Consider the following 14,909-nt stretch of genomic DNA (forward strand, 5'->3'; position numbering starts at 1 on the left):
GAGATTTTTCTATTTACTATATCGTAGGGTGACCTATTATGCAATAGTCAGATTCTTGATCACTTCTGGAAAGCATGTCTAATGACAACACAACGGGTAGTTCGGATCATAGCCTCTGATCAAAGGGCCGAGTTTGGGAAGAGTAGATAAGAATCAACCTCGCAAACAGGAAAAAACCGGAAATATTCATTGACCCTTAGTCTTCTCGGTGTCTTCTTGCTGCACATTTTCGAGCATCCAAACCTGCGAACAAATGAAACTTCTCATTCCTTGCACGCAGTCAAAGCAAAGTCAAGGGAATCCCATGAAAGGATCAAAGGGTTCCCCTCTGACAGAAGAGGAAACATTTTCTATCACGTTCAATAAGAGTCTCCCACTTCTAATAAAACTTTCCATTTCTTTGTTCCGGCTAAATTAGAAGCTTCTTGTTCCGTACTTCTTTTCCCCCCACTTCTTGGGTTCTTTAAAACACCTGGGAACTTCTAGATCATCAGATCTAGAGAAAGACATCTCAGCCATCAGTTCTTGGTCTGTTGAGAATTTCGGTGCAACAGAGTTATTAGATTGGTCAACCATGTCGAAGGAATTAAGAGACAATAGATCCACGTTCCATCGGGTTTAAGTGTTCTCTTGGTGTCTGATAATCCCATACGCCAGATGAACAAACTTCAAGATGAGTCAGATGACTGCAAGTATGAAGGTAGGGGTACCATAGTTTATATATATATTATATATAAGTTTCTTATAATCAGTGGTTGCTTTATTTACATATGAGTTTTCAAAAATTGCTTTAATTGAAGATTGGATATATTGGAATTCAGTGACTCCACGCATGGGACCATTGTATGCATTATTGTATTTGCTACTACAGGATAGATTCGACATTGTCTTGACTGACTTTCACATGGCCTACATGGACGGAATTCAACTCCTAGAGTCAATCCGATTGTTGAAGAGGACGGCTCACATTCCCCTTGTCCGTAAGTCCCTCATTAGAATTAATTTCTTAATTTCTCGTGGATAATATACATATACAAACGCACATATATCCTTATTGGTCGTATGATATACATGCTTGTCAGTGTTCTTAGGAGACCGGGAAATGGATGTTATTATTGTGTCACTAGCGATTGAGAAGGGCGCTTGCGGTTTCCTGGTGAATCTGATTCTAGATGATGAACTAAAGATGATTTGGAAGCATGTGTATCGCTCTAGGCTCAGGAAGAAGGGCGTCGTCAACAATGGAGTCGCCGAAGTTGATCAGCAAGAGAGATCCGAATCTCTGTACCAGTCCTCATCTGATGATGCAGCAACTCACAAGAGTAAAGGATAGTGCTGATCGAGATGATAAAAGGGAACGATAGTGAGGGCATTAAAACCAGTACATCGGCGTCAACTCTGAAGAGGCCTCGAATGTATTGGACGCGGGGTTGCCACCAAAAGTTTATTGAGGCCATGAACAGAATCAACAAGGGGAAGAGTATGAAACTTTTGAATTACATATCCTCATTTTAGAGTTATTTACTTTACTCTTTTTTTTTCCAAAATATTCAGTTTTGGAAATAACAATGGCCTAATCAGATTCCATGATAATCATATGAATCCAGAAGGATGATTTGGAAACAAAGGATCGCCAGAGGTCGAGATTTTGGATGAGATGCAAAAGATGGGTGTTACGGGTCTTACTTGAGAAATTGTCCACAGACACCTTCAGGTACTCTGTCTTAATCTTAGTCAGGCTATGAACTTATTCTATATAAGCACAGCTATGTAGTATTTAGTCGTCCAACAATCGGAAAGCTTGCAATACCATGCATAATTTCATCTTGTAGAAACACACAATGGATAGGAAGAAGCAACGACAATCCTCGGAGCGACAAAATGGGCACCCTGGCCCGATCAGTTGGTCAAGCCCAGGCCAATACGCATATCTAATGATCGAGTCAAATCCCCCAGCTGCAACTTCTCCTGATCATGAGCATGTCCTTTCTCAGAACTTTGCAAATGGTCATGCGCCCTACTACTACTTTCCAATCGACCAACAAGTGGGTTCACTTCCTGTAGTCCCCAATGACCCTGCAGCTTATATTGCAGCTTAACCGTAATGTTGTCGGGAACTTGAGTTTTCACCATGTTATTGAATCCGCTGTCCCTGCAAAATTGCAGCTTGTTTTTTTGTATTTTCAAGTTTGGATGCTCGAAAACGTGAATAAGAGGACACTGGGAGATTAAACAGTCAATAAGTGGGGGGTGGGCAGAATTTCTCGGATGAAAACACTTGTAGCTTGAAGGAATTCTTGTTTGTGAGCTTGCTTTCTCATATACTCTACACACATTTGCTTTTCGCTCGGCACTGTGATGCCGACTACACATTGTGCTGTGGTCAGACAATATAAAATCAAACTACTGCATTTTAGTTTAATCTATGAGTTTGGGGCCTCTTCTCACCGTGGAAGTAAGGGTTTCACTTATATTAAGACTCTAAAGAGCTCGATCCAATCAAGGCTCATGAAACTGAAAGCTCAATCGAAAATCGATGGAAGTTATGCTTCTGCAGTGAACAGAGCAGCAGTCCACTACAATGAACAGAGCTCAATTGTATTACAGTTTTTGTTTTTCTCTTTGAATCTCGCAGAGATCGCTCCAATCTTCTCGCGATAGATCAGCACAAATTCGTTCCACAACATCAAATAATCAAGCAAGAGCTCCAAAATTACACTTAAACTCCAGAATAAATCGTTCGTCAAGGTTCTGATACCTGGAATTAAGACGACCTTTCTCACAACAAGCTGATCCTTTTATGTTGAAATATCAATGAATCACCAGCTGATTCATATCCACCGTCTTGAATAGTTTCGTAATTTCACAAGCTAATGTCTCATATTTCAAGCAGTTCTACATTCCCAATTGGTTTCTCGCTTCAAATGCTGAGTCAAGCCAGATCATCACCAACATATTCAAAACCGAGTTGTTCCCAATCCAGCTGGAAGAAAAATTTGAATTAGTCTCCCTCAATAGAAATTTTGTCTAACTGGAGTAGATTAGACAATTGAAATAACCATCCTAGTATTCTTACTAATACTAAGTTATCATGCCGGAACATACATTAATGTTGATAACTCATTGAGAAATTTAGACAATAATGAGATGACTGACCTCTTTTATACTGACGGTGTGTCATTTGCAGGAGAGACTGAGGGAGGCCTCATTTGCAGGTTCACTGGGGCAGCTGATCCAATCACATGTGATGAGGACCTCAGTTCCTGATTAACTGATAGTGATCAGTCGCCGGAAAAACTGAGGGAGGCCTAAACTGCAGTTTTGCAGGGACAGCTGATTCAATGACATGGTGAGAACTTGAGTTCCCGACAACATTATGGTTCAGCTGCAATATGAGCTGTAGGGTCATTGGGGCTACAGGAAGTGGACCCACTTGTTGGTCCATAGGAAGTAGCAGTAGGGCGCGTGACCATTTGCAAAGTTCTGAGAATGGACATGCTCATGATTAGGAGAAGTTGCCGCTGGGGGATTCGACTCGATCATTAGATACGCATATTGGCCTGGGCTTGACCAACTGATCGGGCCAGGGTGCCCATTTTGTCGCTCCGAGGAGTGTCGTTGCTTCTTCCTATCTGTCCCGTGTTTCTACAAGATGAAATTATGCTTGGTATTGTAAGCTTTCCGATTGCTGGATGACTATATAATATATAGATGTGCTTATATAGAATAAGATCATAGCCTGATTAAGATTAAGACAGAGTACCTGAAGGTGTCTGTGGACAATTTCTCGAGTAAGACTCATAACACCCATCTTTTGCATCTCATCAAAATCTCGACCTCTGGCGATCCATTGTTTCCAAATCGTCCTTCTGGATCCATATGATTATCATGTAATATGATTAGGCCATTATTGTTTCCAAAACTGAATAATTTGGAAAAAAAAGAATAAAATAAATAACTCCAAAATGAGGATATGTAATTCAAAAGTTTCATACTCTTCCCCTTGTTGATTCTGTTCATGGCCTCAACAAACTTTTGGTGGCAACCCTGCGTCCAATAGATTCGAGGCCTCTTCAGTGTTGACGCGGATGTACTGGTTTTAATGCCCTCAGTATCGTTCCCTTTATCATCTTGATCGGCACTACCCAGATCTGATCTCCTTGAGCTTCCTTCACTCTTGTGAGTAGCTGCATCATCAGATGGGGAATTGATACACAGACTCGGATCTCTCCTGCTGATTAACTTCAGCGACTCCATTGTAGACGACGCCCTTCTTCCTCAGCCTAGAGCGGTACACATGCTTCCAAATCATCTTCAGTTCATCGCAGACACCTTTGGAAACCAAAATCAAGAATTGATTCCAGGTCTTCATTTGGTCAACCAGTCAACTTTCGCTTGGGGGACTGATCACGTCAGTTCATCGCAGCCTGCCTATACGGAAGTGAAGTCCCCTCTGTCAGCAATTGCCTTCGGAACCAGAACCGCCCAGTATTATCAATTCCACCCTCCCGATCCATCAAAGCTTCAACAATTATGGAGTTCAAGATGCTGCACTTCAGATTCCAAAAGCAGAGCTAGACGTTCCTTCATATCCCTCTCAGCACGCCGACGTCGGCTCTGGGACCACTGCAGCAACTCAACAAGAGGCAAACTTTAACGTGTAAAGCTTCGTAGCATCTACGAGTCAAAATCAGGTTAGTCATCTCATCTCTTTATTGTCCAAATTTCTCGTTGAGTTATTGATATAAGTGTTCCTTCTGTTCTGACACGATAACTGAGCTTACTGTTCGTAAGAAAAGATAGGATGGTTAAATTTGTTCAACTGATTAAGTGCCACTTGTTAGACAAGATCATCAATATGTGAGGAAGCTAATTAGTTCCTTTTTTCCATGCAGCTGACCGACATCAGACCACTCGGCTTCGAAGATCTTGATCTGCCGTGGTTCGAACCCATAGAGTTGTAATTAGGGAAGATAACAATGCCCAGAAGCATTCAAGTTTTGCTTCATGCAACTCCTGACTTTACAAGTACTTCAGAACCCTGAGAGCAGTATATTTTTATTTTATTTTATTTTATTTTTAAGTTCTAAACTATTCCACGCTGAATTGTACGTTTGAAAAGGAAGTCTACTTTATTTTGAATGAGAAATTTTGAGGTATTTTTGCCAGATACGTGTGCATGTATATATAATAGAATTATTAATTGGTGATCTTGTTCATATTATTATCCATTGCACATACTGTTTAAATATGCGCGGCACTTTCCTCGAGTTGTTTCTCTGTTGATGAATAGGCAGTATCAATTGTAAAAACATATCAGGCCTTATTGAGTAGTGCTTTTCCAATTTTCTTTTTTTTTTGGTTTTTGGGGCCAATTTTAATTACACGCAAGTCCCTCTCATTCGATTCACATGAATCGTTCACGCATATGAATGTTGTGTGGATCTCATGCATAATTTCACCGCACATAATATAACACACTCAATTTTTATAGTGAAACTTGATTATAAAATAGGCAATTATCTTCATTTCACCATCACATTTGCATACAATCTCTAGACTGTTAAACAGTGATCTGCATAATGTCAAATTGGAGTTGTCTTGGATTTACGATCTCTTGCCCATTTGATACCCTAAAAATATCGCTTGTCTCCTAAACCGATAACAAGGAAAAAAATACTAGGTTCTCTCTGTTTTTTTTTTTTTTGAGGGGTGGTGAAATACTAGTTTCTCTTTTTTAAGCGCCCTTAGTTCTGATTTTGACCACTATCAACTTCTATAATCTTGCTTTTTCAATGGAAAACTAAATCAAACAAGTTCTTTTATGACTGATTAATTATTAAATAATTTTTTTTTCAAGAATTCTCGTTAACAAGCTAAATGAAGATATGATGAATTTACAAAATAATTCTTAACGAAAATATAAGAAATTTGCTTGATTCTTCCATAGCTTGTCTTGAGATTTCCTTTGAATAAGAGAGAGCGGCATCAATATTTAATTTTGACACAACATGATTAGCAATTTTAACACCTTCATATTTCAGAATATTTCGAGGAGACTTGTTGATTTGTTATATTTTAACCCCTCATATTTTGTGATATTTCATATTTTGACTTGTTATATATTATTTTGTAATAATTTAGTCAATATTAACTTTTGCAGAATGAGTTGATTGGTTTTGGTTTTGGTTTTAGGTCTCACTTTAGTAGGTCTGTCCATTTGGTTCAAACAAAACGGAACCGATAAAACCAAAATAGTTTTGTGGCAAAAAATGAAAATCGAAAACCAAGCTGAAGTAGAACCGAACCGAACCGAACCGAACAGTAGTTTTGTGGACAGAAATGTTTTCTCTAGTAAGACCAATAACACCCATACACCGAATCTCATGCAAGATCTCCTTTGGACGAATATGCATCTCCGGCGATCCGTTTTTTTCCGGATCGTCTATCTGAATCTATATGATTATCATTTAAGATAATTAGGTCATTATTATTTTCGAAAATGAATAAAGTAAATAACTCGAATTGAGGATACAAAAAGATTCATGCTCTTTGTTCTGTTAATTCTGGTGGCCTCAACAAATATTTGTTGGAGATCCGAAGTCCATTTTCCTCACAGCTTCTTCACAACTGCTACTGCCATTGTGGTTTTAGTGCCCTCCCTTCATCCTCTTGATTGGCACTACCCCAATCCACTCTCAACCCGGAGCTTCCTTCACTCTGGTGAGTTGCTGCATCATCAGATGAGTACTAATACACAGACTCGAATATCTCCCGCTGATCAACTTCCGAGACTACATTGGTAAACACACCCTTCTTCTTGAGTCTAGAGTGATACATATGCTTCCAGGTCATCTTCAGTTCCTCATACGGAATCGGGTTCACCATGAAGTCGCAATCAATCCCTTGTTTCACAGCAGCAACATCCATTTCTTGATCTCCGGAGAACACTGATAGGCATGTATACCAATCATATGACCAATATTTAGGATATATGTGTGTTTGCATATGTATATGTCGACAAGAAATTAGCAAATTAATTCTGATGAGGGACTTACAGACGATGGGAATTTGATCCATCTTCTCTATCGATCGGATTGACTCCAGTAGTTGAATGAGGTCCATGTCGGCCATGCGAACGTCATTCAAGACAATGTCAAAACTAATGTCAAAGCTATCCTTCTTCTATGGTAGCAAAGACGACAATGCATACAGAGATCCCATGCATGGAGTAACTCAAATCCAAAATAACCAATTTGTAGTAAAAGCAATTTTTGAAAACTCGAATGTAAGTGAGGAAACCACTGATTAGGCAACTATATGTATAAAGTATGGTACACGTACCTTCGTAGTTGCAGTCATCTTGAGTCTCTGCATCAGGTGTTGAGGCATGTGGGATTATCACACACCAAGAGAACCCTTAAACCCGATGGAAACATACCGGGAAGTCGACAATCTCGATGAAAGATAATTAAAGCATGGGAGTTATCAGATGGATTAAACATGTCGAAGGAATATTTAAGCTCTACAGAGACAATGGATCGACTTCCCGGTATGTTTCCATCGGGTTTAAGGGTTCTCTTGGTGTGTGATAATCCCACATGCCTCAACACCTGATGCAGAGACTTCAAGATGACTGCAACTACGAAGGTACGTGTACCATACTTTATACATATAGTTGCCTAATCAGTGGTTTCCTCACGTACATTCGAGTTTTCAGAAATTGCTTTTACTGCAAATTGGTTATTTTGGATTTGAGTGACTCCATGCGTGGGATCTCTATATGCATTGTCGTCTTTGCTACCATAGAATAAGGATAGCTTTGACATTGTCTTGAATGACGTTTGCATGGCCGACATGGACCTCATTCAACTACTGGAGTCAATCCGATCGATACAGATTAAATGGTTCACATTCCCATCGTCTGTAAGTCCCTCATCAGAATTAATTTGCTAATTTCTTGTTGACATATACATATGCAAACACACATATATCCTAAATATTGATCATATGATTGGTATACATGCCTATCAGTGTTTTGCGGAGATCAAGAAATGGATGTTTTTGCTGTGAAATAAGGGATTGAAAAGGGCGCTTGCAACTTCCTGGTGAACCCGATTCCATATGAGGAACTGAAGATGACCTGGAAGCATGTGTATCACTCTAGACTCAGGAAGAAGGGTGTGTTTACCAATGCAGTCTCGGAAGTTGATCGGCAAGAGAGATCCGAGTCTGTATATCAGTCCTCATCTGATGATGCAGCAACTCACCAAAGTGAAGGAAGCTCCGGGTTGAGAATGGATTGGGGTAGTAAGAGGATGAAGGGAGGGCACTAAAACCACAACGGCAGTAGCAGTTGTGAAGAAGCCGCGAGGAAAATGGACTTCGGGTCTCCGACAAATATTTGTTGAGGCCATCAACAGAATTAACAGAACAAAGAGTACGAATCTTTTTGTGTATCCTCAATTCGAGTTATTTACTTTATTCATTTTCAAAAATAATAATGGCCTAATTATCTTACTTGATAAATTCGGAAAAAAACGGATCACCAGATATGCATACTCGACCGAAGTAGATCTTGCATGAGATGCGACGTATGGATGTTATTGTCTTACTAGAGAAAACAACACCAGCCACCTTCAGGTAATTCTGTCTTAATCTTTATAAGGCTAAGATCTTATTCTATATAAGCACATCTATTTAGTATTTAGTCCACCAACAATCAGAAAGCTTGCAATACAAGGATACTTTCATCTCGTAGAAACACGGAATGCATATGAAGAAGCAATGGGAATCCTTGCCCCAACATAATGGGTACCCTGGCCCCGATCAGTTACCCAAGCCCGGGCCAACAGGCGTATCTACCAATCGAGTCTAAAACCCAGCTGCAGCTGCTACAAATCATAATCATATCTGTTCTCAGAACTTTGCAATTGGTCACGAACCCAACAACTACTGTCCAGTCAAACAACAAGTGGGTCCACTCCCCGTAGCCCCTATGAGCCAGCAGCTCCTACTGCAGCATAACTGTAATGTAGTCGGAAACTTGAGCCCTCACCATGCTATTGGATTGGCTGCCCCTGTCAACCTGCAATTTACTCCTCCCTCTGTCTGACCTTGCAACTGATCACGACCTCAGGTCCTCCTCACCATGTGATTGGATCAGCTGCCCCAGTGAACCTACAATTCAGGCCTCCCTCTGTCTCTCACTCGAACGATCACCATCAGTTCATTGCAGCTCCTACGAGCATGAATGAGGTCAGTCATCTCGTTGTTGTCTAAATTTCTCATTGAGTTATTGACATAAACGTATGTTCAGACATGGTAAATTACTATTGGTAAGAATACTAGGATGGTTATTTCAATTGAATAAGCTCTACATAGAAAACTTACTACGGTGGAAACTAAATCCAATTTTTCATGCAGCTGGACAAAGAAATCAGTCTCGAAGGTCTTGATAATCTGATTCTGGATTGTTTAAACAATTCAAGCGAGGAACCGATCAAGGATGTTGCAACAAAGGATCAGCTTGTTATCCAACAAGTGGGTCCTCTTTCCGTAGAAATGATGACCCAGTTGCAGCTTAACCATAATGTTATTGGGAACTCAGGACCTCCTAACCATATGATCAGGTCGGCTGCCCCAGCAAACCTGCAGTTTAGGCCTCCCTCTGTCTTTCTCGCCGCTGAACAGTATCAGTTCGACGGGAACTCAGGCCCTCACCATACGATCAGATCGGCTGCCCCAGCAAACCTGCACAGGTCTCCCTCTGTCCCTCCCGCGACCAATCACCATCAGTTCATTGCAACTCCTACGAGTATAAACGAGGTCAGTGTCCCATTATTGTCTAAATTTCTCATTGAGTTCTCGACATAAATGTTCCGACACAATAACTTACTACTGGTAATAATACTAGGATTGTTATTTCAATTTGAATTAGAGGTGGCACTGCACTAGTTAGACAAAAATACTATGGGAGTGAACCGATTCCAATTTTTCATGCAGCTGGAACAACTCGTTTTCGAAGGTTGATGATGGCTCAGTTCAACAATTGAAGTGAGGAACCGATAAAAAATGTTGACCCGCTTAATATATGAGATTGGTTTTTTTTTGTTTAAAAAAACAAACTTAACTTAACTTGACATAACTTTTTCCTCAATTTTACAACACAATCATTATTTTTTCTTTTTATATTTTCTTCAAATTCTCTCTCATAATTTTTCTTATATATTATTATAATTAATTTTTTAATATTAAATTCACTAACCTATTTAATATTTTTTCTCAATTTAACAATACAATCATTATATTTTTCTCTTCTATTTCAAATTCTCTCACATACTTTTTTCCGACTACTTTTGTTTTCATCTCCACAAATCAAACTAAATCAAATTAAATCAAACTTAACTTCGTTACCAAACGCTATGTTAGCTTCTGAAATTAGGATGTTCTACTATTCAAGAGTGTGGATCAGTTGATATTCCGACAAAAGGATCAGCTTCTTGTAAGAAAGGTCATCTTAGCTCCTGGTCTCAGAACCTTGACAAACAATTAATTCCGGAATTGAAGTATTGTTTTGGAGCTCGTTTTTGATTATTTGATGTTGTTGAACGAAGTTGGGCTGATCTATCGCGAGGAGCTCGGCACAATCTCTTGGAAGTTTTATTCCCATGATGAAAAGAGAGCCATTATATGCATGATTCGATTTTTTATCACTTCTGTTAAAACCTGAATAAATCACAATGCAATGGGTAGTTCACATCACGGCACTGAGAGGAAGCGAAGGCTTGCAAACAAGAATACACTTCCAAATACAAGTTTTCTCAACCGAGAAATTCTGCGCCCTCATCACTTATTGACCGTTTAACCTATCTTCTATATGACCTCGTATTGCAAAAATATTTACATGTTTTAAATGTTTTAAAAATAAAAAATATAAATTGTTTTATTAAGAAATTCCAAAAAATCAAGAAAATAATGAGTGGTATCACAAATTATTAAAAATTTGTATTTAAAAAAAAGCTTAAAAAAATCAATCCCACAAATCTATATATATTTTTATTTTAATTGATTTTAAAAATTAAAATGAAAAGTATTTAAAAAAAAACTTAAACAATCAAGAAAATAATGAATGGTCATGCAAATCTATATCTATATCTATATGTCCCATCGAAGATAATATATATATATATATATATATATATATATATATGAAAGCAAGAAACATGGTGGAACTGCTTTTTCCGTGCAAATGTGAAAAGAAGTTATGAATTAAAATGTGAAAGAGTACAAAAACTACAAAGAATAAAGACTGAATTAACATAACAAAACATTCGTAGAAGAGAACGTCACTGAAAAACTAAAACCAATTATTCGTTGTTGGAACCACAATCAACTCCGATATATACACATAGTAAAAGCAGAATCTGCAAGTTCCTTCCTCACACTTAGAAGAAGAACTATACCGGTGATTTTCTTGTAGGTTTTGCAGTTGTTGTATCACGACTGCTCCATAATCTGACGATTTTTTAAATGATTTTTCTATTTATAATATACAACAAAAAATCCTTAAAAAATGTAATTTGATTTTTGAAAATATCGTAAGATTCTAATTTCTATTTTTGGGTAAATAATATCATAATACATTAGATTATATAAGTTTTATCTATACTTTTTCTTCCTATATATTCTAACGATTATCCAAGTAATAATATATTAATATATTTATATTATGTATACATATAAATACTAATATATACTTATTTTCTTGTTAATTGTCGATGTGATGAAATATTAATTTTTATTTAAAAAATTCAAAATTATTAAATAATATCAACACATCTAATAAAATCTTGTCATTTATTTCAAATACATTATGTTATATAAATGATAAAAATTAAAGAAATTAAGAAATCAAATTTAACGATAAGGTATCTTTAAAAAATATTTTTTATTAACCATAATTCCGAAAATGAAAATAAATAAATAAAAACCTGGAAAATTCCTTTCAGAAAAATATATACTAATATGTACATATTAAATTCAATTCAGAAACCGAGCATTCTATGGTCATCTATTAACATATTTATATTATGTATGAATATATACTCATTTTGATGTTAAAATTTATGTGATGAAATATTAATTTTTATTTTAAAAATTCACGATTATTAAATAATATCTATACATATTATAAAATCATTTTATTTTTTTCAAATACATTTTGTTATATATATTGTAAAAATTAAAAAAAATCAAGAAATCGAATTTTATGATGAGATATCTTTAAAAAATATTTTTTATTAAAAAATTCCGAAAATAAAAAATAATATCCTAGAAAGTTTCATTCATAAGTTTTATATTGCCTTCAATTGGAGATCACCATAATATCTAAAAGATTTTATGATATTTTCGATCTTTTTAAATGGAAAATAACCGAAAATAATTTTAGAAGATTTTGTTACTAATTTCATAATAAAAGATAATTAAAATTTTAAAACTAAAAGAACCGGCAAAATTCAATTCAAAAACGGAATATTCTGAGACCATCTGATCGGACCCATCTCGTACCTTGCTTTCATATATATATATATATATATATGATATAGATATAGATACGGATAGATATAGATATGGGTATGGATATGAATACGGCTATATAGATATACATATATATAATTTGATCTTTTACATATTTGGGTGAATTTGGCGGCCTCGTATTCCTTACTTTTCTCCCGCTTCTTGGTTCTTTATAAATCCCCTATAAACTTTTGATCATCGGCTAGCGAGAGCGATATATCAACCATCAGTATACGACTATTGGCAAAAGAGAAAGCAAGAGATTGGTGATATTGGTTAACCATGTCGAAAGAATCAAGAATTCGGAGGTCGTGGATTAACTCCCTAGCAAGTTTCCGTTGGGTTTAAGGGTTCTCTTGGTGGACGATTGTCCCACGTGCCTCGATTTCCCGAGGAACAAGCTATAAAGCGTGTGTGAGCACGAAGGGACTATTCCATAGTCTATAAAGTTTCTTATTAGCGGTTGCTTTGTTTAGCCACACATATAAACATGAACATAGATTAAAAAAAAATGATAGAAGCTATATATTCTATCGAATAGACATAATATTACAAACTGTGAGAAGAGAAAGTCACGTTGATACGCAATATTTATTCCGGCCTTATAAAATGCAAATAACATATGTAGTAAGAGATAATCATATGATACGTACATTTGCATATGCATATACACGAAGAGTGATGAATATCGTGTAGGGGTAGATTGTTAGAAAAAACTATATTGAATCGAAATATGATGTGAAAAAAATCACATATCTCGAAAAGTTCTATTCAATTATCAAGAAAATTTTTAATTTTTCAGAAGTTTCTTTAATTATACAATACCCCTACAAATAAATAGATATATACCTAATATTCATTGAATATAACCCAAATGCAATATGATAAATATTCATTTAAAAAGTCGATTCATCACGTGAAGTTGAAGGTTACTAAATGGAGCTTCCGATTTAACTAAGTTGTATTTACATGGAGTTAAGGGATATGAAATGGAGCTTTCACGTTTCGTACTTCAGCTTTTATATATTATAACTTGATTTGATTGATTGGATATTTTCTTTTTGGCTTAATTCAGTAACTCCTTGCATGGGAGCAGAGGATGCATTGTCTTTGCTGCTAGAGGAAAAGGATAGATTCGATATCGTCTTGATCAACTGTTGCATGCTCGACGTCTTTCAACTCTTGGAGACAATCCAATCGATGGAGACGATGGATCAGCTTCCTGTTGTCTCCCCATCAGAATTTTTTTAATTTCTGATCAATATTTACATATATACGAGCAAACACACGCATATGTCCTAAATACTGGTCATATGATCGATATATATATGTGCTTGTCATTGTTCTCAGAGAATACGAAGTGAATGATGATGTCGTGATGCAATTTGACAAGGGCGCTTGCTATTTCCTAGAGATCAATCCAGTTCGAGACGCGGACCTGTATCGCTCTATTCTCAGGAAGAAAGGCGTTTTACGTTTTTAACAATGGAGTCTCGGAAGTTAATCAGCAGGAGAGATCCGAGTCCATATATCATTCGACCTCATCTGAAGATGCAGCAAATCACCAGATTGAAGGAAACTAGGGGAGGAGGACGGATCGGGGTAGTGCCCATCAAGATGATGAGGCAAACGATAGGAATCGCATTAGAGATAGATTGAGATAGAGAGAGAGAGGAGAAATATGAAAACTTTTTATACGTTCTATGTAGTTGGACTGCTGCTCTCTTCCCTGCAGAATTATACCTCCCACTGGTTTTCAATTTCATGGGCTCTCGTTCTTTTGTTCGTACATCGCGCTCCATATAACGGCTTTCATCTATTCCTCCTGCTGCTTTTGAAAGATATTTTCCTATTTACTATATCTTAATTAGAGCAACCGATAATGCAATAGTCAGATTCTCGATCCCTTCTGGAAAGCATGTCTGATCACAACACAACATTTAGTTCAGATCATAGCCTCCGACCGAAAGGCCGAGTTTGAGAACAGTAGTCAAGAAGAAATCTCACAAAGAGGAACAAACCGAAAATATTCATTTACCCTTAATATTCCCAGTGTCCTCGTTATACATTTTCGAGCATCCAAACCTGTGAACAAGTGAAATTTCCTATTCTTTTTTACACCAGTCAAAACAAAGGTCAAGGGGATCCCGTTAGAGAATCAAAGGTTGACCTTTGATAGAAGAGGAAGCATTTTCCATCTCGTCCGTTGCCCAATATATAAGAATCCCCCACTTCTACTGAAAACTTTCCATTTCTCTGTTTCAGTGAGATTAGAAGCTTCTTGTTCTGTACTTCTTCTTCTCCCCGTTTCTTGGGTTCCTTAAATTAGT

At 37.0% G+C, this 14,909-nt stretch overlaps 2 long non-coding RNA genes across 3 annotated transcripts; one reads left to right on the plus strand and one right to left on the minus strand.

The window, feature by feature from the left end:
* The first annotated feature begins 877 nt into the window (after nucleotides 1-877).
* Nucleotides 878-1,943, plus strand: LOC116197126. Its single transcript, XR_004154995.1, has 3 exons — nucleotides 878-1,480; nucleotides 1,608-1,714; nucleotides 1,833-1,943. It is a non-coding gene; the product is annotated as an uncharacterized LOC116197126 (long non-coding RNA).
* Nucleotides 1,944-2,032: 89 nt separating this feature from the next.
* Nucleotides 2,033-4,121, minus strand: LOC116197117. 2 transcript variants are annotated; one of them, XR_004154994.1, is made up of 5 exons: nucleotides 3,996-4,121; nucleotides 3,764-3,869; nucleotides 3,157-3,645; nucleotides 2,759-2,983; nucleotides 2,033-2,152 (listed from the first exon to the last, which is right to left on the minus strand). It is a non-coding gene; the product is annotated as an uncharacterized LOC116197117 (long non-coding RNA). The 2 variants fall into 2 exon arrangements; XR_004154993.1 differs by lacking the exon at nucleotides 2,033-2,152 and having other exon boundaries at nucleotides 2,540-2,983.
* Nucleotides 4,122-14,909: the final 10,788 nt, after the last annotated feature.

This window comes from Punica granatum, chromosome 1 (assembly GCF_007655135.1).
Source record: "Punica granatum isolate Tunisia-2019 chromosome 1, ASM765513v2, whole genome shotgun sequence".
Lineage (NCBI taxonomy): Eukaryota > Viridiplantae > Streptophyta > Magnoliopsida > Myrtales > Lythraceae > Punica > Punica granatum.